This window comes from Chelonia mydas, chromosome 5, assembly GCF_015237465.2.
Source record: "Chelonia mydas isolate rCheMyd1 chromosome 5, rCheMyd1.pri.v2, whole genome shotgun sequence".
Classification (NCBI taxonomy): domain Eukaryota; kingdom Metazoa; phylum Chordata; order Testudines; family Cheloniidae; genus Chelonia; species Chelonia mydas.
This window is the reverse complement of record NC_051245.2, coordinates 4,256,519-4,279,405: the sequence shown is the minus strand read 5'-3', so window position 1 is coordinate 4,279,405 and position 22,887 is coordinate 4,256,519.

Sequence of the window (22,887 nt, the reverse complement as noted above, 5' to 3'; positions counted from 1 at the left end):
AGCACCTCCAGATCTCTCTGTCTCATTGCTTTTGTTTTTCATGGGAGAGAGAGTGTGATTTAGGGCAGGTTTCCTCTCCAGAAGGTCGTCCTCATTCACCCTTCATCGGGACCCCCCAGACTCGTGCCCCCCTAGGTCTACTGACTCGCATGGACATGGGAGCACACCCACCCACCCACCCAGACATGATCTTCCATATGGACATGCATCATCCTCATGTGAAAATAATTCTCCACCACCTGCACTGGGAAGGGGAGTCCGGAGTCGGCGTGGTGGCTGTGAAGCACTCCCTGAGGACAAGATGGTGCTCTCCATGTTTGAGCTGGGTGGGCCAGGCCCGCCAATGGTGATCCTGCTGGGACATCAAGCAGCCAAGGACAAGGGTCAAATCCATGAGTGGTGGGGGCTCAGAGAATCCGCAAAATCAGGAACATTCAAATGACAAAGGAAGTTGACCGCACCATGGGCAGATAATCCACCCGACAACCACGGCTGTCAACCTGGAAGGGCTTGGGGAGATTAGCACAGAGCCAGATTGCTTTAATGTGATGCACATAAACTCATCCCACCAATTAACTGAGCAACCGTAGTATCTATTCTAGTCTAGGTCTTACCTCGGCCTCATTACAGCAATATCTGAGTATCTTCCAGTCGTGCATTAAGCGACATGACTAATATCTGTCATGTGCGGTTCTCTCTTCCTTTTTCTCCCCCAGAGGACAGTCATGGGAGAGTTTTGTTTTTCAAATGTTATTTTTCATGTATCAGAGGGGTAGGCGTGTTAGTCTGGATCTGTAAAAGCGGCAAAGAGTCCTGTGGCACCTTATAGACTAACAGCCGTATTGGAGCATGAGCTTTTGTGGATGAATACCCACTTCGTCGGCTGCATCCGACGACGTGGGTATTCACCCACGAAAGCTCATGCTCCAATACGGCTGTTAGTCTACAAGGTGCCACAGGACTCTTTGCTTATTTTTTATGTATTGATCACCTGCTTCCTGCCCCACACGTGTTTGTTATTGATGGCTAGATGAAGACACGTGCCTTGCCGTTGGAGCAGAAGGTGGGCAGCTTTGGGATGGTCCTTCATTCCTGGGGGATTTGTTCCATAGTCCCGGACCAGCCCCCGAGAAAGTTCTGTCTCCTGCACAGATGAGCTTTACCCTTATTGTAGTTAGTTCCACTGTGCAGGAGGAGTGAAATTGTCACCCACGTTCTGCATCCTGGAGCTTTTGGTGACCTTTTAGATATCATGGCTTCCTAGGTTCCAAGGCCAGAAGCGACCGCTGTGAATATCTAGTCTGCCTTCCTGTAGGACACAAGCCAGAGAACCTCACTAAGTAATTTCTGCATCAAGCCCATCACTTCTCTTTGCGCTACAGCAGGGATTCTCAAACTGGGGGTCGGGACCCCTCACAGGGTCGTGAGGTTATTACATGGGGAATCGCAAGCTGTCAGCCTCCACCCCAAACCCCACTTTGCCTCCAGAATTTATAATGCTGTTAAATATATAAACAAGTGTTTTTAATTTATAACGGGGGGGGGGTCGCATGCAGAGGCCTGCTATGTGAAAGGGGTCACCAGCACAATAGTTTGAGAACCACTGCGCTATAGTGTCTCTTTTCGAAAGACATCCAAGATTGAAAGACTCCAAGCAATGCAGAACCCGCCATGTCCCTGGATATCTCCTGGGCCCAGACTATTGAAAATCTTGACGATAAGAGCCAAGAAGGCCTTGAACTTCACTCTTTATTCAACAGGAAGCCAGTGTAGAAAGCAGAGGACAGGTGCAAGGTGCTCACGGCCTCCCATGTTGCCAGGGAGACCAGCAACAATTGGCCAGTCCCTGGGAATGTTTCCCAGCATCCTCTCATCTCTGTATATCACCCAAGCGACCGATGGTACAAGAAATGCACCCAGGGCTTGATCCATACCCCACTGACATCAACCCAAAGCCTTCCACTGACTTCAAAGGGCTTTGGGTCAGGCTGGGGTTTAGCCATGCGGGAAGTTTATCCAAGTACTCTGCTGCCAACTATGTGCTTTACATGTTGAAATCAAAGATCAAGGCTCCGAGTCTCCCTGGCTGGCCTCTTAACGCGGCAGTCGACCCCCGGCAAAGCACGTAGAAAACCGCCTCGTCCCAGAACAACCACCACCTCGCACGGCCATTGCAGCGGGGTCACGGGCTGCCCAAGGGAGAGGGCAGCGGAGACTCAGGCCCCAATAGGCCTCCTGTCCTCTTCTGCTCAGTCTGAAGGGCCGGATTCCAGCAGCCTTCCACAAAGGACATTCCTTTTCTTACCTGTGCTGCTGACCCCTCATCTCTGCCCCTTCCTGCCGGCTGCCTTGCGGGCTTCACATGTTTGGCAAGTCCTCTCCATAACGGAGTCGCCGTACAGAGCTGTCTCCTCTGAACTGGAGCTGATCAAGCACTGCCCAGCCGGCCCGTCGCAGCTCCCAGCACCGCCCCATTCCATGACTCTTTGGCATGAGTCAAACGGCACCTCGTCCCCCTGCTGCGGTCTCGCTGCCTTTCGGTTACCTCCCTTCTGATGTGAATTTTACAGGAACCGGCTTTCCAGCCCACAGCCGCTCGGTGCCTGCTCTCCACGGCATGTCCCTCTTTGGTGCATCGAGTCCCACGGCCTTTGGGAATCAATTTCCCCTGGAAAAACACGCTTCCCACCTACTCGGGAATCACCACTTCGCATCAGAGCAGGGACAGACATCTAGACCAGAGTCCCATCTCTCATTACAACCAGCATCTGGGGTGGCTGAGGAAGGTGCAAGACACCCCATAACGGAAGTGCAGACAATGACCATTCTTAGAGGGAGGGGCTTCCTACCCGTTAATTAGTGGTTGGCTCCAGCTCTGAAGCAGTAGAGTTCCTAACCCTTCACATTTCAATCCTATCTCCTTCTGAGGCCCCTATTTGGAAAACAGGATTCAAAGGAGCTGGAATCTCCTTGCAGGCAGGAGTCTGTGGAACTCATTGCCACAAGCCATTATAAAGGCCCAGAGCTTAGCAGGATTCCAACACGTTAAACCGTTATTTTTCCTATTGAGAGGTCAAATCCTTGTTTGAATCTCGCTGAGCTCTTGACCTGAAGGTCTCAGAGGAGCACATGGGAAGTTTCCATGGGGCCGGAGGGGAGGGAGAGATGCATGAGCAGGCGCTAACCCTGAGCCCAGTGCAGATCCCGAGTGAACACGTCCCTGCTTGCTGCTCCTTCCTGACTCTTCCAGCAAGGTCGTGACCCTCCCCTGCGATACCCGAGCCGCGTGCTGTGGGGCAGCGCTGCAGGGAGCTGATGGGGTGAAGCGACGGGCCGGGGACGAGGCTGACGCACCACACAGCAGCAGGACCCAGCGTGGTGTCTGGAAAGGCGGCTCGTGGGTGCCAGCCCAACCTAGCGAGCAGGGTGCCCCGCTGGCCAGCAAGCTCTCCGTTCCCTGGGCAGCCAGCTCTCTGCTTTGCACTGCCGTGCCCTGAGCTGCCCTTCCACTTCAGTCTGGCCCCGTCCTGCCTCCCTAGCTCTAGCGGCTGCTCCTGGCTTTGCTGGTGCCTCGCTGGCCCCCGCCGTAGCTCTCGCCAAGCCTGGCTACCGGTGCCAGCGGGAGGCGTCGCTCCCGTCGAGCAGCAGGACGAGTCCATCGCAGCGCGTGGCTCAGCGCCGAGGCCTGGCTCCCCCTTCCCGGATCCTGGTGTGCATCTGCGGCTCCAGCCCCCTCCGGCGGCCCCGCGCACCTGCACTCCCAGGCGGAGAGGGATTTACCCTGCCTCAGGCTCTCAGCACCAGGGGTCAGCCCTCATAAACCTCCACGGCACCGGAGCCCAGGCCAGCTGACTCGCCGGCGCCCACGGGGACAGCCCCCCGCGCCCCATGCTCTTCCAGGCCCACTCCTGCGCTGGGCTGATGCACGGGGACCGGGGTCATTCCCAGGCCAAACAGCCAGAGGGGGCCCCCATCCAGCGAGTTCAGATCAAGCTGCCTGGCTCAGATGGTGCTGTTGGGGTCTGTGCTGATGGCTGCATGTCCCCCCCATTGCTCCCCACTCCCCCCCCAGGAGCACTCTGGGTAACCCCGTTCTGTGGGAGGCAGGATGAAGTCATGCTGGTCCACAGCGAGCTCCTCCAGCTGCCTGGAGCCAGGGCAGATTGTGGGACGTGTCTGGTGACTGACGAGGCCTGAAAGCCACATTTATGCGAGATGATATCAAGAGTTTTAATTTTTTATGAGTGAGGGGGAGCGCCCAGGGAGCCGGGGGAGGGGGGGAGAGCGGGGCGAGGGCCGGGGGCGAAACGCGCTTTGGTTTGGTTTGTTGACCCGCAGCTGCAGAAATGCTGCTCGGATCAAAACAACATCCCGTCCCGTCCGAGGCACAGGGAGCAGCTGGGGCCCGGCAGGGAGGAGGCTGGGCCGTGGCTTGCAGTGGCCGGCATGGAAAGGAGCCGCTACAGCAGAGAGCGGAGGCCGCCTGCGGGCAAGAAGGAGCCAGGCGGCACATGCCAACAGGTGCGCACTGGGCGCCTGCGCCCGAACACAGCTGGGACTGACGGCTTTGCCGGGGTAGCGAGAGCCCCCTGCTATTCCAGGCCTGGGCTCCCCATCGAGAGCCTGCGCCCGAACACAGCTGGGACTGACGGCTTTGCCGGGGTAGCGAGAGCCCCCTGCTATTCCAGGCCTGGGCTCCCCATCGAGAGCCCACGCCCGAACACAGCTGGGACTGACGGCTTTGCCGGGGTAGCGAGAGCCCCCTGCTATTCCAGACCCAGGCTCCCGCCTGAGAGCCCGCGCCCGAACACAGCTGGGACTGACGGCTTTGCCGGGGTAGTGAGAGCCCCCTGCTATTCCAGGCCCGGGCTCCCCCCCGAGAGCCTGCGCCCGAACACAGCTGGGACTGACGGCTTTGCCGGGGTAGTGAGAGCCCCCTGCTATTCCAGGCCCGGGCTCCCCCCCGAGAGCCTGCGCCCAAACACAGCTGGGACTGACGGCTTTGCCGGGGTAGCGAGAGCCCCCTGCTATTCCAGGCCTGGGCTCCCCATCGAGAGCCCACGCCCGAACACAGCTGGGACTGACGGCTTTGCCGGGGTAGCGAGAGCCCCCTGCTATTCCAGACCCAGGCTCCCGCCTGAGAGCCCGCGCCCGAACACAGCTGGGACTGACGGCTTTGCCGGGGTAGCGAGAGCCCCCTGCTATTCCAGGCCCGGGCTGCCCCCCGAGAGCCCGCGCCCGAACACAGCTGGGACTGACGGCTTTGCCGGGGTAGCGAGAGCCCCCTGCTATTCCAGGCCCGGGCTGCCCCCCGAGAGCCCGCGCCCGAACACAGCTGGGACTGACGGCTTTGCCGGGGTAGTGAGAGCCCCCTGCTATTCCAGGCCCGGGCTCCCCCCCGAGAGCCTGCGCCCGAACACAGCTGGGACTGACGGCTTTGCCGGGGTAGCGAGAGCCCCCTGCTATTCCAGGCCTGGGCTCCCCATCGAGAGCCCACGCCCGAACACAGCTGGGACTGACGGCTTTGCCGGGGTAGCGAGAGCCCCCTGCTATTCCAGGCCTGGGCTCCCCATCGAGAGCCCGCGCCCGGACACAGCTGGGACTGACGGCTTTGCCGGGGTAGCGAGAGCCCCCTGCTATTCCAGGCCTGGGCTCCCCCCCCGAGAGCCTGCGCCCGAACACAGCTGGGACTGACGGCTTTGCCGGGGTAGTGAGAGCCCCCTGCTATTCCAGGCCCGGGCTCCCCCCCCGAGAGCCCGCGCCCGAACACAGCTGGGACTGACGGCTTTGCCGGGTAGTGAGAGCCCCCTGCTATTCCAGGCCCGGGCTCCCCCCCGAGAGCCTGCGCCCGAACACAGCTGGGACTGACGGCTTTGCCGGGGTAGTGAGAGCCCCCTGCTATTCCAGGCCCGGGCTCCCCCCCGAGAGCCCGCGCCCGAACACAGCTGGGACTGACGGCTTTGCCGGGGTAGTGAGAGCCCCCTGCTATTCCAGGCCCGGGCTCCCCCCCCGAGAGCCCGCGCCCGAACACAGCTGGGACTGATGGCTTTGCCGGGGTAGCGAGAGCCCCCTGCTATTCCAGGCCCGGGCTCCCCCCCCCGAGAGCCCAAGCCCAAACACAGCTGGGACTAACGGCTTTGCCGGGGTAGTGAGAGCCCCCTGCTATTCCAGGCCCGGCCCCCCCCCCCCGAGAGCCTGCACCCAAACACAGCTGGGACTGACGGCTTTGCCGGGGTAGCGAGAGCCCCCTGCTATTCCAGGCCTGGGCTCCCCATCGAGAGCCCACGCCCGAACACAGCTGGGACTGACGGCTTTGCCGGGGTAGCGAGAGCCCCCTGCTATTCCAGACCCAGGCTCCCGCCTGAGAGCCCGCGCCCGAACACAGCTGGGACTGACGGCTTTGCCGGGGTAGCGAGAGCCCCCTGCTATTCCAGGCCCGGGCTGCCCCCCGAGAGCCTGCGCCCGAACACGGCTGGGACTGACGGCTTTGCCAGGTAGCGAGAGCCCCCTGCTATTCCAGGCCCGGGCTGCCCCCCGAGAGCCCGCGCCCGAACACAGCTGGGACTGACGGCTTTGCCGGGGTAGCGAGAGCCCCCTGCTATTCCAGGCCCGGGCTGCCCCCCGAGAGCCTGCGCCCGAACACAGCTGGGACTGACGGCTTTGCCGGGGTAGCGAGAGCCCCCTGCTATTCCAGGCCCGGGCTCCCCACCGAGAGCCCGCGCCCGAACACAGCTGGGACTGACGGCTTTGCCGGGGTAGCGAGAGCCCCCTGCTATTCCAGGCCCGGGCTGCCCCCCGAGAGCCTGCGCCCGAACACGGCTGGGACTGACGGCTTTGCCAGGTAGCGAGAGCCCCCTGCTATTCCAGGCCCGGGCTGCCCCCCGAGAGCCTGCGCCCGAACACAGCTGGGACTGACGGCTTTGCCGGGGTAGCGAGAGCCCCCTGCTATTCCAGGCCCGGGCTCCCCACCGAGAGCCCGCGCCCGAACACAGCTGGGACTGACGGCTTTGCCGGGGTAGCGAGAGCCCCCTGCTATTCCAGGCCCGGGCCCCCCCCCGAGAGCCCGCGCCCGGACACAGCTGGGACTGACGGCTTTGCCGGGTAGCGAGAGCCCCCTGCCCCTCACCCCCGAACCCACCGCCCCAGCGGCTGCTCCAGGCCGGGTCTGCACCTATGCAGAGGCAGTGGCGTGTGTTGCGGGCACTGGGCGTTTGGGAGACGACATTGCTACGTTCTGCCGTTCTCCTGCCTTTTCACTCCTTTGGCACAGCTTTGTCCGGGATGCCCATCACCCCAGCAGCCGAGCCCGCTTGGGCGTGCCCGCTCCCTAACATGAGGGGGTAGCTGGAAGGCCAGGGCCCGTTCACATACCGTGGGCAGCCGTCTCATGCCATCTCCTGCCAGGCGCTTCCTGAGAAGCTGGCCATTTTGGACCCAGCCTGCTCGTCTCCCTGTGAGACGCCGAGCACGCGACTCACATTTCAGCCGGAAGCCTCCCCCAGCCCTTGCGGAGTGGGTCAGTTATCCACCCCCTGTCACCGACAAGGCCTCTGGCTTCTCCAGGGTCACGTGGCTGCAAGCCAGCGGCAGAGTCAGGACGTGAACCCAGGAGTCCTGCGGCCTGCCCCATCCGCCGGCCCACGCAGGAGTGTGATTTATACCCAGAGGTTCTGGCAGGGCAGGGTAGTATGATGGCGTCTCACGGGATCACCCCAGAAAGGACCACATGGGCTGGAAATCTCCAGGTCCACCACCGAGGAAGGCTTTCGGTCGCTGCTTTGGGCCCTGACCCCCTCGGGGGCGCGGCCTTTGGAGAAGCGGGCATAGGCGTGGGCACTTGGGCAATTTCTTGGGGGCGTTTGGCCCCTTCTCTTGCTCCCCACCTGCCCCTGCTACTTGGACCAAGCTATCGGTAATGCCAAAGCATGCAAGGAAGTTTTTACTGGGGGGCAGGGAGGGGAGTAGCGGGGATCCATATACCGAGAGGGCTCTGTCAGCTGGTATCCGAGCCGTGCGCTAAGACATCTGAAGCTGTGTCTGCCCCCTGACTGCCTGGCCTGAGCGCTCCAAATGCCGGGTGCCCGGGAGGCAGTCAGCTGTCAGCGACGTGCCCGTGGTCAGCGGCACTGGCCAAGCTTTGCTGGTGCAGGGAGGGCTGAGGGTGGAACGGCCCTAGTCCAGCAGTTCTCAAACTGTGGGTCGGGACCCTACAGTGGGTTGCAACCCCATTTTAATGGGGTTGCCAGAGCTGACGTTACACTTGCTGGGGACCGGGGCCAAAGCCTGAGCCCCACCACCCAGGGTCAAAGCCAAAGCCTGAGGGATTCAGCCCTGGGTAGTGGGGCTCAGGTTACAGGCACCCCACCTGGCCCCGGCCGGGGTGTCAGAGCTCGGGCAGGCTCAGGCTTTGGTCCCCCTTCCTGGGGTGGTGTAGTAACTTTTGTTGTCAGAAGGGGGTCGTGGTGCAATGAAGTTTGAGAACCCCTGGCCTAGTCACGCCCTGCCTTGAGCCAGCGGAGTGGCCTGTGTGTCCCGGCTCTGGCCCTCAGGTCTTTGGAACAGAAACCCTCCTTCCTAGGCCCTTTGGTTGTTATTCAGCTTGCTTACTGATGCCCCCCCAGGACAGCTCGTCAGGGCTAGAATAACGGGTCTTGATTGTCGGGAGGGGCAAGCGGAGACCTCGGCCCATCTGGGCCCACCGAAGGGAGCGAACGACGACGGTTGATAAACTCCACTGCAGCTTGCTATGTTTGCGGATGGAGAGACCCCACATCAAAGACTCTTTCTGCTCCCTCCGCTCGGAGGCCCCTCCATCAGGGTCAGCTATAACATCCTGTGGCAGCCCCCCGCCTCTCTCCAGCCTGGGGCTCATGGAGAGGCCATTGCAAATAATACTGAGCAGGGAGGTATGGGAGCTTTGAGTGCTCCCCGCCCTGCAGGGGTGTTACCCCTAGACCACACCTCGTGGCGGTTACAGCCAGGAGGAGGCAAATACAACAGGGCTGCCTGTAGGGCCCTGGCTTCCCCTCGGCCCCTTGACGTGCTGCGGGGACGCACCTGGCATCTCGGTGCACGCTGTGATACGCAGGAAGTCAGTTCATTAATTATCCCTTCTGGCCTTGGAATCTATGAATCCTGCCTCTGGAGGGACCCGCTCAAAGTCCTTATTCAGTCCTCAGCCTCTGTGCTGAGATTGTCAAGGGCCAGTTCGTGCCAGGGGTAGGGTGGTTTGTGCCATGTGGGAACAGATCTCACGACTAGGACTTTGACTGAAGCCTACCAAGCTTGTCCTGGGCAGAGGCCCTTGACCAGAATGCGCTGGGCATAGCAGCGGGGAACGTTATCACAGAGGTTGCTGGTTCCCAGAGCTGGTTGGGACGCCATTTTCCATCGGCGAAGGACCTGCCTTCAAAATCACGCTGGGTTTGCTGACATTGCATTTAAGGGAAAAGAACAAACAACCGCAAAAAGTTCTGATGGTGTCAAACCGTCCCGTTCCTGACATTATTGGAACGAAATGTTTTGAGTTGTCATTTTTGCAACAAGTTTTCATTTAGCTTCTAAAGCTCTATTTGAATGTAACATAACATTTGAACATGTGAAATTGGAACAAACCATTTCGATTAACCCCCAAAGGAAATCCCCCCCCCCCCCCCCCAGCCAGAATTTTCCCACATGGAGGATTTCAAAGGTTTCTGGTTCACCATGAAGCCAGATTTCAAAATCCTTCACAGGGTGGAGCAGTCGTCCGCTGGCCAGCTCTGCTAGTTACACACCGATTTGTGGTGGAGCTAGGTTTGCTAGGGATTAAGGCTATCCGGATTGAGACGCGGGCAATCTGGAGTCACTGCCCTGCTCTGTCTTGGGCAAGTCATGGCAGCTCTCCGGGCCTCGATTCCCCATCGGGAGAAAGGAGATAATAACGCTTCCTCAGCCTTGGTCTGAGCTGCAGGCTCCTAGGGGCAGGGGCAGTGTATCGCTTTGTGCGGGTACGTCTGCACGGGGGCTGGAGGGGTAACGCCCGGGTCGTGTAGGCGTACCTGCCCTCGCTCTGATTGCACCAGCACGCTCAACGTAGTGGAGTAGCGGCAGCTGCCCGGGTGGTGGCTGCTTGTGTACGTGCCCAGTGTGCCAGATGGGCTTGGTCTCAGGGCGGCTCCTGTGGCTACGCTGCTATTTTTAGCACGTAGTTCGTGTCTGCCCACCGGAGCTGCAAATGACACCGCCCGGCGTCAGTGTAGCCAGTCCCTGAGCGGGCAGTGCCCAGCACAGTGGGGCCCAGATCCGGGCTGGGCCCGCCACGTGCTACCGTAAGACATAATACACTAGAATACAGTCAGCCATCCAAAGGGAGGAGACGAGACCCACGTGACCCGTCGGGGGGCTGGTTTCCCTCGGGGGCCGGCGGGTTTTGGAGAGTGGCACAAGCAGTGATAAGCCCTATTTGCCACGTTCCCCTTTATGTTTTCCCCCACTGTGCTGCTGTAATGAGTCTGAATTAGACCTGTGCCGTTCCTGCTCAGCCTTTGTGGGGCTTAATTAGCCCTCTGCATTCTCCCAGCAATTAGCACGGCCCATAATCTTCCCTGGGAGCCATGCAAACAAACAACAACGAAAGGAGGCCAGACTTCCGGGAGACACTTTCATTTCGTGCCTAAGCCAGTACCAGAGAACCAATTACTCTGCTTCTGAGCCCACGCAGCTGCATTAGCACCCCTCGGGCTGTCTCCTTTCCATCAATCACGCAGTCTCTCTGAGCAGCCCAGACAGCAGAACTGGGTTATAAAGACAAGAATCAATCAGAGATGCTATTAGATAAACAGAGTGGCAAAAGCCAGATTAATGCTCAGCTGTTTCTTAAAAGGGATTAAAAACAAACCGGTTAATTGCTCATTAGGTGCCTTCAGCTCAGTCGGATCAACCTCCGGAGGGCGAGTGACTCCACACGGGGTTCAGATGCTCAGTGTTTGGGTGCCATGAGGTTCACGGTGCCATCCTTCTTCCCCTTTGGAGCACCAGCCTCGTGTGGGATGGCACGAGAAAAGCCTGTCTGCTTAATGACTGACAACAAAAATTAGTACACCACCCCAGGAAGGGGGACCAAAGCCTGAGTGAGCCTCAGCCCCGCTGCCCCGGGTTGGGGGACCAAAACCAAAGCCCGAGCTCCACCGCCCTGGGTGGGCAAAAGCTGAAACCCAAAGCCTTCGACACCAGGCAGGGGGCTGGTAACCTGAGCCCCACAACCTAGGGTTGAAGCCCTTGGCCTTCAGCTTTGGCCCCGGGCGGTGGGGCTCAGGCTTTGGCTTCGGCCCCAGGCCCCAGCAAGTCTAAGCCAGCCTTGGTGACCCACTTTGGGGCCCAACCCACAGTTTGAGAACAACTGGACTAAAGCATCTCTTCCGGAGAGGGAACTAGCCTTGATCTGAAGGCAGCAGGAGAGGGAGAACCCACCATTTCCCTTTGGAGCTTGTTGCTGTGGTTAAGCACCCTCCTTGCTAAACCATTGTGTCTTATTTCTCACTGGACATGGGCTGGCTTTAACTTCCAGCTATTGGCTCTTGTTATAGCCCCAAGGTTACATACCTGGCCCAGTTCCTGACCCCCTGTGCGTCCTTGGCCAGGGCACCTGAACATCCTGGCCGTGGTCCTGCCCCAGGGGAGTTTTGCGGTTGCCTTCAGTGAGTGCAGACTAAGCTCTGTGTCCTCCATTGGCTCCACCTGTCCCGTGGGGATGCTCAGGCTCTGTTTGCCTACCTCCCAGTGCCTACCTGGTCAGCCTGGAAAGGACCCGGGCACGTCTCAAGGTCAGTGACCTAGTTCTGTGGTACCCTGATCAGCCCCGTATATTTTTAACAGCCGGCAGGCTGGCATGAATATCCAGTGGCTTGCTCGGCCAATGCCATGGCTCTCCAGCCAGCCCCAAAGACCCAGATTTCTGTGACTGGCAGAGACATTGGAGGTTCAGAGACACATCAATACCCGGTGGGACTCTTGTGAGCCTGCTGGGTCTCTAAGAAGGAAGTGGCTAGAGAGGTGCACGGGGAGGGACAGAGTTTAGGGGTTCACCGAGCCAGGCATGCAATCTGTTTCCATCCATTGCGCTGCTGATGGATCGGTTAAATGAAAGCATTTGAATGCACGGAGCCCTGTCTGTTTGCTCTGGAAGCCAGTCTCATTCCCAAGAGCTCCCTGTCCACCATTCCCATGGGATGGGCCTTTCCTAGCGGGACACGAGGAAATGCACCAACATGCAGCAGGGAGACAAACATTTACAAACACCCACCAACCAGGTTTGAGCTTGGGATGACAGCTCCGCTCCTTCCACCCAGCCCTGGTTCTAGACCCAGTCTTGGCTTCCCCTGCTCACTCCTATTTCAAAGGGGGTGAAGCCAGCGGGTGGTTGGAGTCCTGGAGAGCAGCCAAGTGCTGAGGTTTCCTGACTGGGAGGAAGAGACATGTCTTGCCACGTGTGCTGAGCACACACAGCTTTCCAAGGGGAGAGGCGGCAAAACATACATGTCTTGAGATCTGCAAAGTGTCCTGCTCTGCACAAAATGTCCTGGCTTTTGCACCGCCTGCCCTCAGCCGTGGATGTCTCCATTAACTGAGATTAATGGGACCTCCCCTGGCCCGTCGCTCAGCTGCTGAAGCAGCCTTCAGTATTACAAAACCTTGCCTAACATTTCAACTATATTTGCCTCTTGACTCCTCCGCCCCTCAGCGCTCGGCTCTGTCCTTGGGTGCGCTCTTTGCAGTTCTCATGATTCCCCCCAGCTGCCTGTCCTCCAGACAGATCAAGGCCCAGTGCCCTCCGCCTTTCCTTCCTTTCCCAAACCCCTCATCATTTCTGCTCCTCTTGCTCCGTTCTCTCCAATTTCCCCGCTGGAATGCAGCACTCAGGGCTGAACCCAGGGCTCCGAACAAGAAATCAAGCATAGCCGGTCGAGTTCATCACACATTTCTCATATGGCGCTTCCAATGGCTTTCTGGAATAGCACCCCACTGCTAATGCCTGTTGCATTTCTCCTCCAATCTGTCCCCAGCCCCAGATACCCCTCTGGCTACGGATGCCCAGGGCCATCACCCCTGGGGAGTTTCCGTATTCCTTCCAGCATGTAACGACCTTACATGTGTCAGCGTCAAATCCTGGGTGAGCGATCAAAGCCCGTTTCTCCAGTTCATCTGTTTCACATGGCATTTATGGTCCCATCCATGGAAATATTTGCTGGTCGATCCCGGGGCCGGGTTGTCTGTGGGTTTAATTACCCCTTTCCCCGTTTCATGTCATTAAAGGAACTGATCCACAAATGACTGGCCTCCATTTCAAAGGCCTTTCCTGGCTTAGCCCCAGCCCTGGCCACCATCCCAGACTCTTTCAGGCCTTTGAGTCCCTTCCCATCTCAGCCCCGGAGGCCTCTACTCTGTCAGCGATTCCTGCCTTCATCACCCATTTGTCAAAGTGTCTGGCCAGCCCCCCAATCCACCTGAAAGAGCCCCCTTTTCCAGTGGCTTGGCAGTCAGCGCTCACCTTTTGGGGTTCACACTCTAACCCCCCTCTCCCTGCCCAGGATTGCAGCTCTATCCACTGATATCACTATGCCCGCTGCCTCGGCTGTATCAACTGCCTTGTTACCCCGGCAAAGGAAGACGGTTAAGTGAGATTGGCCTGATTTGTTTTGGCTAAGCTTGTGCCTTGCTTATTGCCTTAGGACACGGTGGGTACTCGCCCATGGACTGCGTACAGTGTCGTTCCAGCCATTTATCAGGTCTTGATGTAGAATCCTTATCTAGTGTCTTCTGTGCCTGCCATAAAGCAAAACAAGTGTCCCTGGAGCAGCAGGATCTGGGTGGGAGCATCTTCAGCCAGAAACACGCAGCCATTTTGCTTCGTGCACAAGGTGCTCACCCGTGGGAGAGATTCACGCAGGTGAGTCACAGCATCGGAAATGGGAACCACCCCTCAGGGCTGTGAAGCCCAAGATTCATCTTAGGATGGAAGGTGCAGAACACCCGAAGCTGTGCCAGCCAGCTCCTACTGCCGCCCCAACAGCTAATGCCCTCCTTGGCTGTCCAAACGGGGGAATCTCGAGTAGGCACAGGGAGGTTATTTTATCTCTGTATTGGGCACTAGTGCGACCGCTGCTGGAATCCTGGGTCCAGGTCCGGTGCCCACAATTCCGGAAGGATGTTGAGAAACTGGACAAAGTTCAGAGAAGAGCCAGAAAGATGACTTAAGGACCAGACAGCATGTCCAAGTGAGAGACTCAAGGGGCTCCGTCTATGAAGCTTATCAAAGAGAAGGTTAATGGGTGACCTGCCCACAGTCTATAAATACCAACGCAGGGAACAAATATTTAATAGCTGGCTCTGAAGTCGAGCAGAGAAAGGCATCGAGAGATTCAGTAGCTGGAAGTCTCAGCTAGCCAAATTCAGACTGGAAATAAGATGCAAATTTGATGACAACATGGTGGCTTCTCCATCACTGGAAAGTTTAAATCAAGTTTGGAAGTTTTTCCAACAGATCGGCTCTAGTTGGAACAGGAACTAAGGCAGGGAAGTCTTGCGGCCTGTGTTAGACAGGAGGCCAGACTAGAGGAGTACAGAGATCCCTTCTGGCCCTGGAATCTATGAATCTGCCATTTGGTTCTGCACCTTCCATCCTACGGTGGATCTTGGGCTGCTGCAGGCTGGCACCTAAACACTGTGGGCTGGGGTGGGAGGCAAACAGCGGTGATGCACTCACCCAGAACGGAAACCTAGCGTGGCGTCTCACCTGGGACATGGACCCTCCCTTCTGGGCTAGCCAGTCAACTGACCAGCCTCGCTCCGGGTGATGGAGCTCCCGCCACGTCCTTAGGGGTGTAGATACCACAGTCTGTGAGAGCTCACTGCCGGCAAACATCTCCAGCCACTGAGCCTCAACTCCTGAACCGTCCACGGCCCTGCCCCCCCAGCCTCTCTCCTTCCAAAGCAGCACCTGGGATGGGATTGACTGTGGGGAAGCCGTGGGGACCCATTCTGCACAGTCTGGATTTCATGTTATGTGACGCAGCGGTCTCTCTGAACGCTGTGATTCCCGCTTCCTCCCTCTACGGGATCCTTCCGTGAAGTGGAAGGCCGAGACGCCAAAGTTAGTAACATTCATGCACAGCTGTGCATAATGCTGCTGGGATGCTCGGCGTCCAGGCCTCTACCATTCTCCTTCCTGGGCTGCCTTCACGCGGCAGTAGGGTTTGGCATTTGTCACAGGGTAGCCAGCACCCTGCCTACCTGTGCCAGGCTAAGCACTGGGCCTAATAAAGGCTTGTAAGGGCTCAGACGGGAAGGCCCAGAACACGGAGGAAGCTCCCGAGCAGAGAGACGTCTTGAGGAGCCGGGTAGGGGGCTCAGCGGGAAAGGGAACCTTGGAAAGGCTCTGAAGTTTTCTGACAGGACGGAGCTAGGAGGGCCAATGCCGTAGGGAGACCTGGTGCCAGTGAAAGGATTTTCCCAGGCAGCGGCAGGCGGGCCAGGCCACAGAGGAACTTAATGCTGCTCCAGAGAAGAGCTGCAGTGGTTTGAGCTCTATGGGTCCCCGACTCCAGAGAGGGAGCCCTTTCCCGGATGATGGTGCGAGGCCTCGCTCCAGAGGCCTTACTGGAAGGAGCCTGGCAAAGGAGATGGATGACTCTGGGCGAGGGGTGGGGCAGCCAGACAAATATTACTTCGCGCCCCCTCAGCTAAAACACTGGAGTTAAGGCCTGTTTTGCAAACCATATTCAGTCTTTGGTTAAATTAACTAGGCCCTTGAAGGGACATTGCTCACTGTACACAAGCCTGGTTTACTTATTGATAGCCCCTAAGGGGAAACTGAGGCAGGGATAGCCACTGTGATTCTGCGTCAGGCCACCAAGGGGGCATGCAGGGAGACAGGCTAGCCTCAACACAAGGGGGTGCTTCAGGTGCGAAGACCCCACCAGAGCTGTGCATCAAGCAAACTGCTTCCCAATCGTCATGTCAAAGATGCGACGCTCGGTGCTGCAGGGGGGTGCCCAATCGCTGAGGGAGAACGACCTCTTACCTAAGTTTTCAGCACCCTGGTAGCTGGTGCCCAGGGAAGTTAGGCCCCCAAATACATTTTTGGCTCTGGGCCTGAGTGCCTTTCCATGGTACGGGCACACCTTTGCTGGATCATTCTTTGGTTAAACAGCTGACCCAATCGTCTACTCAACGGCTCGGTGTGGCGCTCTCCAGCCCCGCCGGTATGGCCCAAAACCTCTGGCCCAACCGACGCTAGATCTGTCTGCTTGGCTGGACCCAAGAGACAGCTGCTTTTCTAATTGCTTTCCCATTAGGAGATGCGTTTTCCCTGCCAGGTCCCCGCCCAAAGAGCCGGCTGACATTGTAAATCACCCTGGCTTTCAGGGCTGTGAATCCATAATTAGTGCATAATTAATTAGCAGCTGTTTTCCACACTAATGACACATTAATAAATGATGAAGGCATGTTGTCGGGTAATGGAACATTAACGATGAAACATGATCCTGCGTGAAGCCTGCTAATTCCCCATTGCTGCTGGAGCGGGGAAGCGGGGCGTGGAGGAAGGTGAGTTCGGAGCTAACAAGCCCCTCGCCAGGCTCCACCCCCCATGACCATGGAACCTTCCGCGAGCCCCCGGCTGGCTTCACGTGTCCTTCACACGTCGCAGCTGGGTGTTTCTGGTCACCTGCCTCAGTGCTCTGGTCACCGCCAGCTTCACAGGCAGGACTAGGCCTCCTGGGCCAGATCCTGACCTATGCTACAGCCTCTTTGTCCTGCCCCTGGCGTAAGGGGTGTGGCTAAGGAAAAGGGGTGTGGCTGGAGCAGGGCAATCCCCAGCAGGCACAGCAGCCCTCGAGGGAGGAGGGCTGTTACTAGTCCCCATCCCTGAGGCTGCTCACACTTAGTTTGGGGTGGATGAATTGGCCCCCAGCAGCTCCAGGGATCAGAGAGAGAAAAGTAGCATCCAGCCATTTTCCAACTCTGACCTCACGTCCTGCCCTGACTGCAGCTTGGTTGGACCCCAGGATCGCCACCCTGATGGAAAAGCCCGAATGTGGGCAATTTCTACAGTGGGTAAAATGCTATTTCTCTCTCTCGTGCCTGCCTGGAAAGGCACCATGGCAATCTATCCACTCTCCCTTTTGCAAACTCGAGCATTTTGGAGCGCTCAGAAACCTGCTGAGTTGCTACCGGGACCCAACCGCCAAGCCTGCCCGGGTTCATCCAGCCCTCGGCGAAATCGCCATTGCCGGCAGGAAACCAGCTGGGGGCTTACCGAAGAGGGCTCTTTCCTGGCATGGAGTTGTCTCTGCCGTTATGCTCTTCGGCACCAGGCGACGGTCCATCAGCAGTGCGCAGCCCGGGCACCTCAAAACGAGAAAGAAGGCTGCTGGGTTTGAGCCACAAGCCACTGTGCAGAGGGACTTCTCCCAGACTGAGGGCGGGCTCTCCATTTTGGGGTATTTCCCTGGGGGAGGGTTGCCAGGGGGTCTGCACTGCAGCCCTCTGGTGCTGATTGTGGGGACAGCCAGACGGACAGCTAGATTAGGTCATTTCTTTTGACAGCCAAGCGCAATATTCATTTTTTCCCCATTTTGGGCCCTGATTCAGCAAAGCACGTGCTCAGCTTTAAGCATCTGCCTAATTCACCGGATGTCACTGGGGCCGCTTGTGGGCCTAAAGCTAAGTGTGTGGGTCAGGGCTTTGCTGAGCTGGGAGGAGAGTCCGTTTCCAGACTTGCCAGTTTACTAACAACCTGGTTCCTTCCCCACCAAGCAGTGAGTACGTGGATTAGCATCGCTCCTGCACCTATCACGGCACTATCATGGGGCCATGTTTGTTTCAGATAAAAGGCAGGTTTCTGGCCAGTCCAGAAAAGATGTGCTAGGAGCAGGGGCTAGCTCAGTGGTTCTCAAACTTTTGTATTGGCGACCCCTTTCACACACCAAGCCTCTGAGTGCAACTCCCCGCTTATAAATTAAAAGGGGGGGGATTTAATGTAATTTTAATTTCACGGGGGCCAAGGCTGTCAGCCCCGCTCCTGGCAGAGCTGGGGCTGTCAGCTCCCACCAGGCATAGGGCTGACAGCTTGCAACGCCCAGGTAATAAACTCACGATCCCCCCCAGTTTGAGAACCCGTGGCTAGATCCTGCCGCTGACACGCTCCCTTTGCTAAACCGTCCTCCTGGCTTGGCGAACAGCCACTTCCCCTCCGAACGCTGGCTGTGGGGCCCGCCAAAATTCCTGTTTGGGGTGAATCAAAAGCCGCTGGAGTCTTAGGCGCCATCCCTGGGATCCGCCAGAGGCCAGACCCAGGGCCGTTTCATACCCCCTGCAACCATGGGTCACACTCAGAGACACTTTTGCTCTGTATTTTTATTTCCCAGTAGTAGCCAAAGTAGCCTGGAGCTGGAAGAGCTGCAGCAAGGCCCCAGTGTCATGCTTCTAAGGCAGGGCAGGAAGAGCAAACGCCAACGTGATTGCACCGGGCGCGGCTGGGGAATGGCAGTAAAGGGACGGGCAGCCTCCAGCGTCCTCCTGGCAGACTCAGTGCAGCCCAGCTAGGCCCCATCCGGCCATAGGGCGTAACCTGCCCCATACCTGTAGAGCACATCTGACCCCCAAGCTGTAGCTTTAGGGCTCACTGCTCCCCATAATGTAGGGTGCAGCTTGTGCTGTATCAAGAATTGCAAGGATTAAAACTAAAGGGGGGGTGGGGGCTGAGCCCTCTCGCTGGCTATTGTGAATGTCCCTGGTCAGAGAATGGGGTGTCAATGCACAAGGCATCGAAATGCTCCTGCTTGCGGGCTTGAGCCAGGCTCTGAGGGCTGGGCAGGCCCCTCTCCTTAGGGTTGCCAGGAGTCCCGTTTTCGACCAGGCTGTTAAAAGGCCAGTTGGCGGCGTGGGGCTAAGGCAGGCTCCCTGCCTGTGCTGGCTCTGCCCAGCTCCCCAGAAGCGGCCGGCATGTCCGACCCCTCGGTGCAGAGACGGCCAGGGAAGCTCCTCACACTGCACCTGCCCCGAGTGCCGGCTCCGCAGCTCCCATTGGCTGGGAACCGCGGCCAATGAGAGCTGTGGGGGTGGTACCTGCAGGCGCGGACAGCACCCCCTGCACAGAGCCGCCTGACTGTGCCTCTACCTAGGGGCCGGACATGCTGGCTGCTTCCAGGAGCAGCACAGAGCCAGGGCAGGCAGGGAGCCTGCCTTAGCCCCACTGCACCGTTGACTGGGAGCCGCCTGAGGTAAGCACCGCCCAGCCGGAGCCCGCACCCTGAATCCCCTGCCCCAGTTCGGAACCCACTCCTGCACCATATCTCCGTCCCAGACCCCACACCCCAAACCTCCTGCCCCAGGTTGGAACCCCTTCCTGCTCCCTAACTCCCTCCCAGACCCCACGCCCCAGTCCCTTATCCCAGCCCTGAGCCCCCTCCTGGAGCCCACACCCTGCAGCCCTCCCGCACCCCAACACCCTGCCCCAGCCCGGAGCCCCCTTCCACACTCCAAAACCCTCAGCCCCAGCCCAGAGCCCCCTCCTGTACCCCAAACCCCTCAGCCCCACCCCAGAGCCCACATCTCCAGACAGAGCCCTCACCCCCTCCCACACCCCAACCTCCTACCCCATCCTGGAGCCCCATCCCACACCCTGAACCCCTCATTTTTGGCCCCCGCCGAGCCCTCACCCTCCCCACCTCTGTCCCAGCCCGGTGAAAGTGAGTGTTGGGGAGAGTGACGGAGGGAGAGGGGCTGGAAGGATGGGGGGGGGCTCAGAGAAAGAGGCAGGGTGGGGCCTCGGGGAAAGGGGAGGGGCAAGGGTGTTCAGTTTTGTGCAATTTGAAAGTTGGCGACCCTACCTCTCCTATCGGCTGGTCATTCTGCTGGGGCGGTGGGGTGGGGGTGGGGGGGAGTTTCCTTACACTTCCCCTCGCATCACCTAGCACTGGCCACTGCCAGGCTCCTGGGCTAGAAGGTTTGCTTTGGCTCCTGCGCCCCTTTTCCCCCTGCGTGGGCTACACTCCCCAGGCTAGCGGACCTGCTTTCTTGGCATCAATGAAAAAACTCTTGAAACCCTGGGCCCCATCCCCAGCCCAGCCAGCGACCAGCCCGACCGGGGAAAGCCTGGCTGGTGAGCACTCCAGCAAGAGAGGTGAAAAGCAGCAGCCCCGCACCAGGGATCCATCCCTCATGGACCAGCCCAGGCTCTGTGTTCTGGTTACAAGCCAAGCTGGAGCACTGCCCACATACTTGCTGGGTGGCACCATTTGACAGATACCGTCAACCCACTGGGTGTTGACCTCACCTAGCCGCTCTCCGTGGCGCATCACCTGAGCCACGTGGTCTGCACCCAGCGAATGCCCAGCGCCGGCTCAGCGTGAAGGGCAGCTGTGCCCCAAATGTTGACAGAAAATTTTGGGCAAGGGGGCAGGGCGTGGGACGTGGCCCGATCAGAGAGCTGCTTGGTACTGCATTTTTCCTGGGGGCAACAGATTTCAATACACTGGGCCCCCCAATGGAAACTCTTGCAGGTCACCTTCATTTCACCTGTACCAGCCATGGCACAGTGGGCAGCCTCGCGGCAAGAAGCCCACTAGGAGCCCAAAGGAACAATCAGCCCGCTGCCCGTCATCTCCCTGCCACTGCGTGTGTGCCAGTGGAAAGGTGCCAGGAACCTAGCAGAGAATGGCAGTGGGACAAAGCCAGCGTGCTGCACAAGGCGACCCACCATGGCCATGCCCTGGGGTGGCGCTGGGGCTCCCCGAGGATTTCACACGCGCTGGGTCAAAGCTCCCTCCGGCGTGTCTGCTTCCCCCGGCCAAGGCCTTCTGCTCTGGGAACGTCAACTCCGAAACAATGCCCGAGGTGGGGAGAGGTCCCCATGGCAGCCTCAGCGCAGGAGCCCCATGTCCCGGGTGGCCCCAGCCAGCAAGCCGGGCCTGTCGCACGGGTGGGCACGCTCGCATCCGAGCCACACTTGAGTCTTTGTTAGGCCTTGTGGCCGGTGCGTGGCAGCTCTTGGGCACCAGCTGTTGGGTGAGGGGAGGCTAACCGCTGCAGGGGACCGTAGAGGAGGGGTTCACACCGGACCACGACTAGCTCCTTCCCAGTCCTTAGGTGGGGCGTTTTTAAGGCACACAGAGGCATGAACACTCAACCGCTAAGTAATAAGTCTCTGCTGCAGTGGCCTCCATCTGCACTGAGCCCAGCTCGGGGGGGCTGGCCTGCACGGGATGGGGCTCTGCTCAGGGTTAACCCTGCTGACCCCAGCCAGCTGAGCAGGGCGCGGGGGAGATAAGCGGGGCTGTCCCTGGCCAGAGTCCTATTAAACTCCCAGCAATGGTGGGGCGCAGAGGCCAGGATGGGGCTTAGCAGCCAGCACAGCAGAGTTAATTAGGGGCTTGTGCTGGGGTTTTATTGCCCAGTTAAACATTTAGTGCACCGCGGTGGGAGGGACGTGGCTGCGATGGCTGGAGCCTGCAAGGGGCGTTCTGGGAGCTCGTCCCAGCTCCGGCCTCTGCACCTGACTGTGCTAGAGAGTGCATGGGCCAGGGTGACACCTCTGGCCGCGCCGCCCTCCAGCAGCCCAGCCCCTGCCCCCCGTTGGCGTCTCCCTCGCTCCCCGCTCACTGAGCGAGATTAGAGACTCCCCAGTTTAAAATCCAGCTGCGGATCTGGCCCTGAGCGTCATGGCTCACTGGCCAGAACCAGCTCCCTGGAACTGAAATCTCCTGCACTTGGTGGCTTGGCAAGGAAACCCCTAAGCCCTCACCCACATCAGATGAGAAATCAATTCAAATGTGCCCTCCTGGGCCTTATTTCCCACACTCCCCCTGCCAGCCACAGGAGACCAGCAGCTCCCATCTACTCCAGTGGGCGTCCCAGGATGGGGCCCCAGCCCCTTCTCACAATCCCACCAGCTCTGTTGCAAAAGCCATCTCCTGTGCAGCTACTGGCCTGAGGACACCCTTCACCCGCTCGGTCTGCACGTCTCCTCTGCTCAGCCACCTCCTCGCCCGTCCCGCGCTGTCTTTGTCTTCCCCACCCTCACGGCATTTGGACTCTGCTGCTGGCTTCCCCTCCTGTTCGTTGGCTGGAGAACAAACTGGTCCCACTGTATCGATGGCAATTATTTCTATTGAGGTAGTGCCCAGAGGTTCCATCCCCAGCTGGCACCTCTTGCACTTGGCACTGTCCCCACACTACGAGATGGCCCTTGCCCCAGAGAGCTTACAATCTAAGCAGGTGAGACAAAGGGGGGGGGGGGGAAATGAGGGTCACCAGCTGAGCTGGGAACAGAACCCAGGCCTCCTAACTCCCAGTCCAGTGCCCTGTCCACCAGACCCTACCACCTCCCTCTTGACGCCCGCCTTGTTGCAGGAGGTGGTTATTACCGGGTCAGAGACCAGCTAACACACCTGCCCCTTTTGAAAGTTTAACTAGGAATGGCTGAGTCAATGCAAATTTACCATGAAATTACCCCAGACACGGATGCTGCAGTAACTCGGGGCGTCTGCGCTTCTGCTCTGTCTTCCGACAGTGGCTGGTGCCAGGTGCCCCAGAGGGAATGAACAGAACAGGGAATCATCAAGTGATCCGTCCCCTGTCACCCACACCTAGCTTCTGGCAAACAGAGGCTAGGGACACCATCCCTGCCCATCCTGGCTAATAGCCATCGATGAACCTATCCTCCATGAACTTATCTAGTTCTTTTTTGAACCCTGTTATAGTCTTGGCCTTCACAACATCCTCTGGAAAGGCGTTCCACAGCCTGACTGTGCGTTGTGTGAAGAATTCTTCCTTTTGTTTGTTTTAAACCTGCTGCCTATTTCATTTGGTGACCCCTAGTTCTTATGTTCTGAGAAGAAGTAAATA